The sequence below is a fragment of the Marmota flaviventris genome, chromosome 12 (genome assembly GCF_047511675.1).
Source record: "Marmota flaviventris isolate mMarFla1 chromosome 12, mMarFla1.hap1, whole genome shotgun sequence".
Lineage (NCBI taxonomy): Eukaryota > Metazoa > Chordata > Mammalia > Rodentia > Sciuridae > Marmota > Marmota flaviventris.
Window position 1 is genome coordinate 48,909,158 of NC_092509.1, and position 11,722 is coordinate 48,920,879.

At 34.9% G+C, this 11,722-nt stretch overlaps 1 protein-coding gene across 1 annotated transcript in view; it reads right to left on the reverse strand.

Annotated features, from left to right (window-relative positions):
• Prpf18 (pre-mRNA processing factor 18) overlaps positions 1 to 9,816 on the reverse strand; it is a 77,824-nt gene extending 68,008 nt beyond the window's left edge. Inside the window, exons 1-2 of the mRNA XM_071599959.1 lie at positions 8,555 to 9,816; positions 7,973 to 8,181 (exon numbers count right to left, since the gene is read on the reverse strand). The gene's annotated coding sequence lies outside the window, so the exon portion shown is untranslated. The remainder of the gene's footprint in view (positions 1 to 7,972; positions 8,182 to 8,554) is intronic.
• Positions 9,817 to 11,722: the final 1,906 nt, after the last annotated feature.

The window sequence follows — 11,722 nt, forward strand, 5'->3', positions numbered from 1 at the left end:
TTGCCAGTGTTTTTGGATTTTAGCTGTTCTAGTAGGTGTGTAGAAGAATCATTGTTATCTAAATTTGTAATTCCTTAATTACATATAATGCTGAACATCTTTTCACATGCTTATTTGTCATCGGTGTTTTCTTTGGTGAGGTGTCCATTCAGGCCTTTTCCCCATTTTTCATTCAGGTTGTTTTTTCTTGTTCAGTTTTAAGAGTTCTATATCATTCTGGATACCCGACTTCGATCAGACAGGTGTTGTGCAAATATTCTTTTCTCTCAGTATGTGCCTTGTCATTTCATTGTCTGAAGCAGTATCTTTTACAAAACATGAGGTATTTTTATTTTTAAACTTTTAATAAAAGTTCAACTTATCAGTTTTTTTTCTTTTATGGATTTTGCTTTTGGCACTATATCCGAAAAGTTATTACAAACCCAGAATCACTTAGATTTTCTTCTATATTATCATCTAGAAGTTTTATAGCTTTGACTTTTATGTTTAGGTCCATGATTCATTTTGAGTTAACTTTTGTAAAAAGTATGGAAAAGGTCTAGAATGATTTATTTTTGTTTTTGCACGTGGATATCCAGTATTCCAGTGCCACCTGTTGAAAGATTGTTCTTCATCAAATTACTCTTATTCCTTTGCAAAATATCAGTCTGGCTATAGCTGTATGGATCTATTTCTATGTTCTCTATTCTTTAGGAATGCGTTGAATTCAGAAGCAGAAAAAAATGACAGCTTGACAATGAGATGAGTCTGTCTTCCTATTCATGTGCATAGTGTCCTCTCTTGATCTAAATCTAATCTAACTGATCTTTCATCAGAGTTTTGTAGTTTTCCTACTATAGAACTTATGCATATTTTCTTAAACTATAGCTAAATATTTCCCCTTCAGGCACAAATGTAAATGGTTTTATGTATTTCAAGTTCCACTTGTTCATTTCTAGTTAGAATACAGTTAACTTTGTATATTAACCTATATCCTGCAACGTTGCTATAATCACTTATTAGTTCCGGTTTTCATTGTTGATTTTTTGGGATTTCTCTACCAACAATCATGTCATCTGCCAACAAAGCCAGTTTTACTTTTTGCCTCCCAATCTGTAGACCTTTAAATTCATTTTCTTGTCTTGGCATTAACTGAGACTTCCAGGGCAATGTTAAATAGGAGTGATGAGTGCAGACATACTTGTCTTTTTCCTGATCTTAGTGGGAAAGCATCTAGCATCTCAACATTAAGTATGTTAGTTGTAGGGTTTTGTAGATATTCTATATTAAGTTGATGAAGTTCTCTCTGTTCCTAGTTTTTTTCATGGATGAGAGCTAGATTTTGTCAAACTATTTTTCTGCATCTGTTGATACAATCATGATTTTTCTTCTTTAGCTTGTTGATGTGATAAGTTACATTCATTGATTTAAAAATTAAACTAGACTTGTACAACTGGAATAAATCCTTCATGGTCATAGTGTACTTTTTATACATTCTTGGATTTGATTTGCTAATCTTTTGTTGAGGAGAACTGACTTTTAAGTGGCAGAAAAGCATAGATTACTTTATGATAATCCACATGGGTTTAAGCAAAAAATTTTTATATTCTCTGCAGAGCAGAGCAATTAAACATAAATGCTAATTAGGGATTCATATACAAGAATATAAAGTATTATGATTGTGTTTAAATAATGATATCTAGGTATCTTGTGTTTGTCTCCTCTCTCTACCCTGCTGCTTTTTCTTCTGTTATGATACCCTCCTTTTTTCACTCTACCTCTCCAAATCACACTACCTTTTAGGAAACCACAGAGGGATTTCCAGTTTTTCATGGCAGCTTAAATAGAAGCATTTTTGTGTACTCATTTCTGCAACGAAACAAAAATAATATTAAAGGACTAAAAATATATAACCACACACACAAAAAAAATGGAGAGCATAAAAGAAAAACAATAGATAAGAGAACTGATAAAAAATAAACCTAAAAATAAAATTTGGAAAATGGAAAACAGATGGTAGAATCATAACTTACTAAATCTAAAAACCTACCAGCTTTACTGGCAAATACTTGAGTGTAAATTTCCTTGGACAAAGATATTTGCCTGCACAGTCACACCAACACCATCAGAATTAGGACATTACCATTAATACATTGCATTAATACATTAATACATTTAACCCTTCTGCCCATTTAAATCTCTTCAGTTGTCTCAAAACTGTCTTTTTTTTTTTTTTTAGTTGTAGTTGGACACAATACCTTTATTTATTTATTTTTACATGGTGCTGAGGATCAAATCCAGTGACCTACACGTGGCAAGTGCTCTATCACTGAGCCACAAACCCAGCCCTCAAAACTATCTTTAATAACAAAAGGAGCAGTTCACAACCACATGTTGCATTTATTTGCCAGATATCTTTAATTTCCTCCAATCTGGTATACATTTTGGTTCCTTAGTAGTTCTTTAGTCTTTCCTTAGTTTTCATGACCTTGATAATTCTAAAAATAACAGCAGTTATTTTGTAGAGTACCATTCAATTTGGCTTTTAAAAATGTTCCCCCATGATTAAATTCAGGTTATCAATCTTTGACAGGATTGTCACAGAGGTGGTGATATGTTCTTCTCATACAGGCTACCAGGTGATTCTGATTTCAAACTGTCCTGTTATTGGTAATACTATTTTTGGAAATTTGAGTAAGATGGTGTTTATCAGGCTTCTTCACTCTTTAAGCTTCTGTTTTTCCCCTTTGTAACTAACATTTTTTATGATAACTACTGTTTTATATAAACATTCATGTCAATTGTAAATAGGGATAGTTTTACTACTTATCTTTGTCTTTCTTTTTCTTACGAGGTATAAAAATTAGAAATTGAATAAGAATTAGAAATTCTTTTGTCCTTGATTTTAGTGGGAAGGTATTTGGTGTTTCACTGTTAAAAAGAATAACTGTAGGGTTACTCTTTATCAAATCAAGGAAATTCCTTTGTACACCTAGGTTAGCTAAGAATTTTGTCATGAATGGGTGTTAAATTTCCTCCAACACTGTTTCTTTGATTTGGAATATCCTTCCTAACTAACCTTTTTACAACCACCTCTTCTGTGAAGCTTTCTTCCTTCCCAGTCATGCCATATCTTCTCTCAGTTATGTTTTATGCCCATAGGTTCCATAAGTACAAATTAAATTGCAGGTAAAAAAAAATCACTACAAATTTTAAAATCCAGAAAATTTCTGAAAAATATTTTTGACAATTAATTTACTGGCAAAACCTGAAATGAGCTATTTATATGTATACTTATAATTTCAATTGATTCCAGAGTATATGAACATTCATTAATTTTGTTGCAGAAATATTAACAGGGTCCATTACAAAGTAAAAAGGCTTTGCTAATAATAGTATATAACATGGAGCACCTGGGGCCACAATTCAACAACCAGCTACTGTGATAGTTTTCATCCCACATATTCTTCTAGAACTTTGCAGAAATTCCTACCTATGATATGATTCCCAAATAAAACACAGGATGTTAACTTAAATTTAAATTTCACATTAAAAAACAATTCTTAGTGTAAATATGTCCCAAATATTTCATGGAACACACTTATGCAAAAACAACAACAACAAAAAGGATAAGATTCATTTTGTATGTGATATTCAAATTTAACTGAGTGTTCCTTTTGGATCCCCATCCTCTAGATCTACTAATTTATGACAATTGGCAAGAAGAATAGCAACCAAAAGTGAATGCCTTGTGTTAAAAATGAAAATTCTTAGGAATGTACTATCACTTGAGTTGCCCACCCCATTAAAAAAAAAAAAACCTACCTAAAGCATCAGGTTATCAAAAAAAAAAACAACAAAATCAGTCTCTGAAAACAGCTGGGTCAGACAGAAACAGTCTGGAGCATGAAACTACTTAAGCAGTTGAAACTGTTTTATAGGTATGCTACAGAGATCAAGTCAGCTGTCCTTAAGGAGTATATGAGATTGTAGCCATGTGAAAATTTACTTGTCAGCAGAACTTGTACAGATGAGCTCACTTTTAAAGCAAAGTACTTGTAAGAATGTTTAAAATCTGAAGATCTGCTTTGCCAAATCAAGAAAACATGTAGATCAAAGATACTATCATAAAATGTAACTGCATGAAGCAAGAAAACTTAAAAGAGGGAGGGGATGGGAATCACAGAAGTGCTGAAAAGTTCATGATTGTTTTTGTCTTGAAAAATATTAATACAGATTGAGAAGAAAAGTGAACATCTGAAGTGATAAATATAGTCTAATTTGACTAATTCTCACTTTCTTATCTTCAATCTTGATCATTCCCATAAAAAACAAAAAAACAGGAATCTTATCCAAATTCTTAGCAGAGATTGAAGCTGTGGCAGTCTAACTGCATATGACTAAATCATTATTTTATATGCCAATATGGAATATATTTATATTTCATTTGTTATGAAATTATAAACACTAGAAATTAAATAAGTAATTATGGGAGGTGTATAAATGCATCTATATAGATAACTAATTACAAATAATCAAATTATGGAACCAGAAAAATCACCTGTCATGATATATATCCAATTTGTTCTGCTTTCCTGTTTTTAAAAGCTAACTTATTGCGTAAGATATAGATCTCCTAGAAGTGTTTCTGAGTACAGAATTCAATTGTAAGCCACTCCGTGGAGGAAAAAGAGATAGATCACCTATTAATGCAGTGAGGAAGGGATAAGGCCTACACCAATCAATTACGCAGTAGTTCAGTACAGACAGCAGTAGCCATGGTGGGTGCTGAGTGGCGAAGTGCTTCCCGTGCCTCCAAGAATACTTTCTAGAACTTTGTCTAATCTGTTTCTAGAAGACATACTCTGAATGTTTTAAAGGCTTCTCTGAGGTGCTTATCGCACTCTGACGGTTTTTTCTGAAACTCTGATTTCAGTTTGTCTCATTTAATTTTGCCCTACCCATTTCTTCTATAACCATTTCTGTTGCCCGAATAGTCTGGGGACACTTGGAGAAGTTTGGGTCAATGATGAGGTGCCATCTCAGTGAAGGCAGGGCTTCCCTAAGGACACAGCAGGGACCAGAGAGGCCCTCAGAAAGTGTGGGATGAAAGGAGCAGGATGAGGCTTCAGAGCAAAGGCTTATGCAGGAGCAGGTTAGAGATTGTCCTGCTTACCGCTCCTCTGCAGAACTCCAAAAGCTATTTCACATCTTCTACTCTCTTTTTTAAAGTTATTCTACTGAAATCTCAGTAAAAACAAATCCATCAAGCATGTCAGAGGGAAATAAACCTATACTTACCCAATTCTCCTCCTCCTCTGAGGCCTCCTGCTGCCCTCCCCTCTGCACACCCTTGGACCCCTGACCTATCTGAATTCCATTCCCATTTTGCTTCTAGTGTTTCAGTAGTGATGGCCCATCACTACTAAAAAGACAACATTTTTCTCATTTTATTTAATTTGTGGTGCTGGGGATTAAACACAGAGCCTGGTACCTGCTAGGCAAGTACTTTACCACTGAGGTGCATCCCCAGCCTCTTTCTCACTTTAATGGCTACTCAAGGGTACACTCTTTGAAGGCAGGAGCCATCCTTCCCTATATGTATTTTCTACAACACCTGAAATCAGACCAATTGCTTTGCACATAGGTAGTGGCTTAATACAATTTCTGAATTGCTAACATTTAAAAACACTAATTAGTATTGCATTATTAATCTCAAAAATAAAAACAAAACAACACTGAACCACCTAAAGATCATCTTGCCTTGACAGCCCTTACACAGACTCCTTTAGAATGAGACTGAGGAGCAAAGTCAGGGAAGCGTACAATGGACTTCAGCCTCCTGGTTATCTGTTTGGCACCCTTCACCAGCATTAAATTAGCCATTAAAAAAATGAATGAGAGTTCCATTCAACATGTCAGACACATCAGGGGAAAGAACAAAATGAGATAATATTGACAAAATATGCCTCTCTTTTCTATGGAATTGTTCATTTGATCTTTATCCCAAACCTCCTTTGACATGATTAACCAAAGACTGAAAAATGGAAGATATGAGACACATGAAAGGTTATCTGATTATTTGATCCAATTTTTAGATGACATATATAATTGTGCATTCCCTACAGAAATATTCTCTAGAACTTTGCTAATCCATTTCTAGTAGACTTACTCTTAAGTGTTTTAAAGTCTTATTTCTGAGGAGATTATTCCAGTCAGGCACGTCTTAAATACCTGACAGTTTTTCTGAAACTTCTATTCCAATTTGTCTCATTTAAATTTTGCCCCATTATTCCTAGTTAGACCCTTTTTCCCATCACCATCATGTAGATGGTTTTCATGTTCCTTTTTAGGCATAATTTAACCATGCTTCACACATTAACTGGAGTAGACAGTATATGGTATAAATTACAGAAAACAGCGATGTGTGAAGACATTCTGTGGTGAATAAATTAAAGCATTAATTTCAGACACATCAAACTAACACTTTTTAAATTTGTGGTTCCTATAATTTTCAGACCTGTTTCTAAAGTCTTTGGAATGGGGGAATTAAATGGAAGAGATTAGTCTCAAACTTGTACCTTTATTTCATAGGCTGGAGATCAGCCATTCCCATGAATATTTAAAAGTGGAAGAATTTTTAAAAGCGAATTTAACATGGAGGCCCCTCACACAGATTTAAGGAGATGCTGGTATTCAGACAGACAGGTGAAAAAGACTGAGTTTAGCAACTCATCAGATATAATCACCACTAGTCTGGCAGTTAAGAGAGAATAAAGGATGTCAACTGGGAGAGGGTTTTATAACCCATTGTATATGTGCAAATAGCTACACTGAATCTGAATTGACTGAAGGACCTCTGAGAGTTCCTAACATGTGAAGGGAGGATTTTTTTTTTTTTTAAAACGGGAATCTCGGGCTGGGGTTGTGATTCAGTGGTAGAGTGCTTGCATAGCACGTGTGTGAGGCACTGAGTTCTAGCCTCAGCACCACACAGAAAAATATAAAATAATTATGTCCATCTACAAATACAAAATTTTTTTAAAAGGGGGATCTCACTCAAATTTAACCATAATATGTGCAAAGGGAACACTTATCCAGCACAGGCTCTCCTGGGGATTTCTAATGTCCACAACTGACATATGATTGCAGAATAACCATGGAACTAGCAAAACACACACAAACTTGCATCTTTTTAAGAAGTGAGATTTGACAAAGAAGCAAGTCTTTCTCTGCCCCTAATTCACTTTTTTCCATAGTATTTATCAATGATCCTATATTTTTATTTATTTATTGCCCATCTCCTTCAGCCCCCTAAGCTTCACAAGAATAGAATCTTTGTTTTATTTTATCTTACTCACTCTCTGTCCCAAGGCCCTAGAGAACACAGCCTGACTCAAAGTAGGTAGTCAATAAATATTGGCTGAAGGAATGAATTCACTGATTTCTCTTCTTAAAGAATCAAACACAAAGATATCATGCATACTTCTGTGCTAAAAAAAAGCTAGATAAAAATGTTATAATACATTACTATGGGAATAAGTTCTTTAAACTCCTATAGGTAGGGTTTGAGATAGTACTGATCCTTAAAATATAAACAGGAAGCATCTCAAGTCTGACAATGTTATTAAAGATGAGGCTCCATGAGGGTAGAGGTAGTGACTCATCTTTCTGTATTATATTAGCTGCTACTATTGGCCTGGGATGAGGTAATAAATAAGAGCCAACTGGAAGAGCTGACATAGACAAGCTAGCCTCTAAACTAAGCACTAAAACATATATTAATCCATTTACTCTTTATGATAATTCAATGTGGAAAATAAAATTATTATCTCTAGTCTCCAGATGATGAAAATAAGGCATAGAGAACGTATAATTGCCAGTTACCTGTACAATCTCTTAACTCTACCCACCGAGCCTTGACCTTCTCAGGAGCCACAGAACGTTTGTCTTTGTCAACAGAGGGCACTAAACGGGGCTTCAGGGTCATTACCTCAGGAAGACCCTTCCTGAACAGGTGGTGGTCCTCCATTGTTACTATCAGCAGGGAGCCCAGGGGTCAGCTTGGCAGAGTTCCAACTGCATACCCAGACCACTGCAGAAGCTCCATGCTTCTGCAGACTGGCTTGGGGTCCTCACCTTCTGAAAAGTCTTTTGACACTAATAGGCTGTGTTCTTGTGGTAGCCACATATTTTCTTTTTCTGTAAAAGCATATTTTTATTTGTTCATTTTAGGTATACATGACAGTAGAGTGTATTTTGACATATTATACATACATGGAGTATAACTTATTCTAATTAGGATCCCATTCTTGCATTATGATGTGGAATTTAACTGGTTCCATATTCATATACAAACATAGGAAAGTTATGTCCTATTCATTCTACTGTCTTTTCTATTCCCATTCCCTCTCCCTTCCCTTCATTCCCCTTTGTCTAATCCACTGAATGTCTATTTTCTCCCCCCACCTTATTGTGTGTTAGTATCCACATATCAGAGAAAACATTCAACTTTTGGTTTTTTGGGATTGGCTTATTTCACTTAGCCTAATGGTCTCCAGTTTCATCCACTTACCAGCAAATGCCATAATTTCATTCTTCTTTATGGCTGAGGAATATTCCATTGTGTATATATACCACATTTTATTTATCATTGCAGTTGGGACTGTAAATTGGTGCAAGCATTCTGGAACACAGTATGGAAATTCTTCAGAAAACTTGCAATGGAACCACCATTTGACCCAGTTATCCCTCTGCTTGGTGTATATCCAAAGAACTTACAATCAGCATACTATAGTGACACAGTTACATCAATATCTATAGTAGCTCAATTCACAATAGCTAAGCTATGGAACCAACCTAGGTGCCCTTCAACAAATGAATGAATAGCCACATGTTCTTCCAAGAGAACTGCATCTCAACCTTAAAGTAAGAGCAGGGCTTCACTCCTACTTCCATTATGGTCCATTTTCCCTCAGCCAAAAGCAGTGCCTGTTTTTTTGACCTGCTACTTCCTGTAGAAACCTCTTTTACCCCTTTTAATAGTTAAAATTTACATCATTGATGAGCTAACAATTTACATTAAATTTTCCTTGGATAAAACACTGACAGGGTAGTGTGTTACACAGACCCTAAATTGCCCCAAACTGAATATCAGAAAGCAATAAAGCTGGGTTTCTAATTCAGAAAGTCTGTCGAAACTATTATACCACCCTGCTTCAAAAGAGATAGAGGAGTTCCCTACAATTTGAACTCCTCTAATGCTTCAGGAAATATTTACTTATTTAGGACCTTCATTCAATGGCAAAAATGAGAATTGCAATCCAAGGGTAAATTATGCCATTTTATCTTCTCAAGAATGGCATGCAGGATTTCATCTCAAACAATTTTGAAGAGTTGATAAGCTTATATAATTGAAATAAGTTGAAGTCCATAGATATTAAATATCTGAATGAATAATTGACTCCTAATCCTAGCCAGAACTTTGTCTATAATATCACTGTCTGGCCTTGAGGTTTAGTAGCTCCAGAGTTGATTTGATTACAAGGATAAAAAATGGATCCCTAATAAGATCTTACATGCTAAATCCTTGGAACCAGTGAACATTGCCTTATTTGGGGGGGGGGGGGTTAGTAGGTGTGATTAAATTAAGGATCTCAGCATATCTGAGTCCTAAATTCCATCATAAGAGTTCTTAAAAGAGAAAGACAAAGAGAAACTTATCTGAAGAAGGTGTGAAGACAGAGGCAGAGATCAGAGTGACTGAGCCTTGACACAAGGAAAGCCAGCAGCTTCCAGAAGCTGGAGAGATTTTCCTTTGGAGCCTCTTGGTGGAGCTCAACTTTGTTGAAACTGATTTCAGACTTCCAAACTTTAAAGCTGTGAAAGAACAAATTTTATTATTTTAGGTCATCAAATTTGTGGTAATTTTTTACTGCAGCCTCAGGAAACCAATATACTGATAAAGTTTTTTTTTTTTTAAGAGTTCATGTGAATACAAGATAATATCTTACTGTGACAAAAAGGACTTATAAACAGCTTCATTAAAATTCAGATCATTAAGAATATAAACACAAGCTACAGATTCTGAGAAGATATTAGCAAAATAAATATCCTACAAAATAGTTATATGCAGAATACCCATTACATTAATAAAAAAGAAGAGCAATGCAAAATTTTTAAAAGAGGCAAGCCAGGCATGATGTACACCTGCAATCCCAGTGACTTGGGAGGCTGAGGCAGAAGTATTGCAATTTTGAGGCCAGTCTCGGCAACTTAGCAAGGCCCTAAGCAACTTAGCAAGATGCTTCCTCAAAATAAAAAATAAAAAGGGCTTTGGATGTGGCTCAGTGGAAGTATTTCTGGGTTTAATTCCCAGTGCCAAATTTAAAAAAAAAAAAAAAAGGCAAGCAAGACTTGACCAGGATGTCACAAAAGAGGATCCTCAAATGATCAATAAACATGAAAATATTCTCATCATCACTGGTCAATTGAGGAATGAAAATTAAAATCTTAAATGAGACAATGAGATACCCACTACTCCCTTACACCAAATTAAAAGAACTGATAAGGTCAAATGGTGAAGATTTTTCTGTAATGAAATAGGAATAATTATAACTCTCATACACTGTTAGTGGAAGTGTAAACTGGTAAAACTACTTAGGAAAACTAGTTTGACAGTAATTTACTAAATCAAAACACATGTATATACTATGATTAAGAAATTCTAGTCAGGTATGTATGTATATTCACACATGAAAAAGTATATGCTTATGTGCACCAAGACTTGAAGTGTACGAAACAAACCATCCACAGTAGAATGGATAAAAAAGTGGTATACACATATAAATAAGGAAAAAGAATAAACTACTACCATGATTGACTCTCAGAGACATAACTTTAAGCAAAAGAAGACAGATACAAAACAGTACACACTGTATATGATCCCTTAGATATCAAGTTCAACAATAGACAAATCCAAACTATGGTGCTATGTGATAAAAAATCCATGGTTCCCTAGTGGAGGCACTATGGTGAGGGGTCTCAAGGGAGCCTGTTGGTGGCTTGGAAAAGTTCTCTATCTTCATCTGAAGGAGTATAGGTATGTCTATGTAAGTAAAAGAAATTAACTGAGGTGTCCACTTGTATTACTTACTGTATATAAGTTAGATCTGAATAAGTAGAAGCTAGAGAGGAAAAAGGAAAGGAAAGGTGGAGGGGGGACTCTCATGAAAATTGAAGGGCGATCATTACAAAAGAGGAAAAGGACCAGGAAGGGAAAAGAAGAAGGAAAGGGGAAATACTGAGAAATGATATTGGCCAAATCATATTGTTATCTGTATACATGTATGAATATGAAACAACAAATCCCACCATTATGTACAACTATAATGCTCCAATAAAAAATGTGGGGAAAAAGCTGATTTTTTAAAACATGAGAGAAAGAGAGGAAGGCTAATTCATCACTTAAAGAATCAGGAAACTGGCTTGCCATTATAGTTTAAAAAATGGTCTCATGAAGACGAATTTTTCTGTAACAAAATTGGAACATTAATATATACCAATCTCATTGAGTGATTAAATAAGAGAATTAGATCCTGTGGTAAATATCCTTGAGTTCCTAAAAGAGAAGCCCCATATAAATATAAGGCAATGTTATTTGTGGAGCATTCTCAAATCTTTCACTGATGTAATCTCATATATTTTCTCCTTTTAAAAAAATTATAACCACCAAAACTAAGGA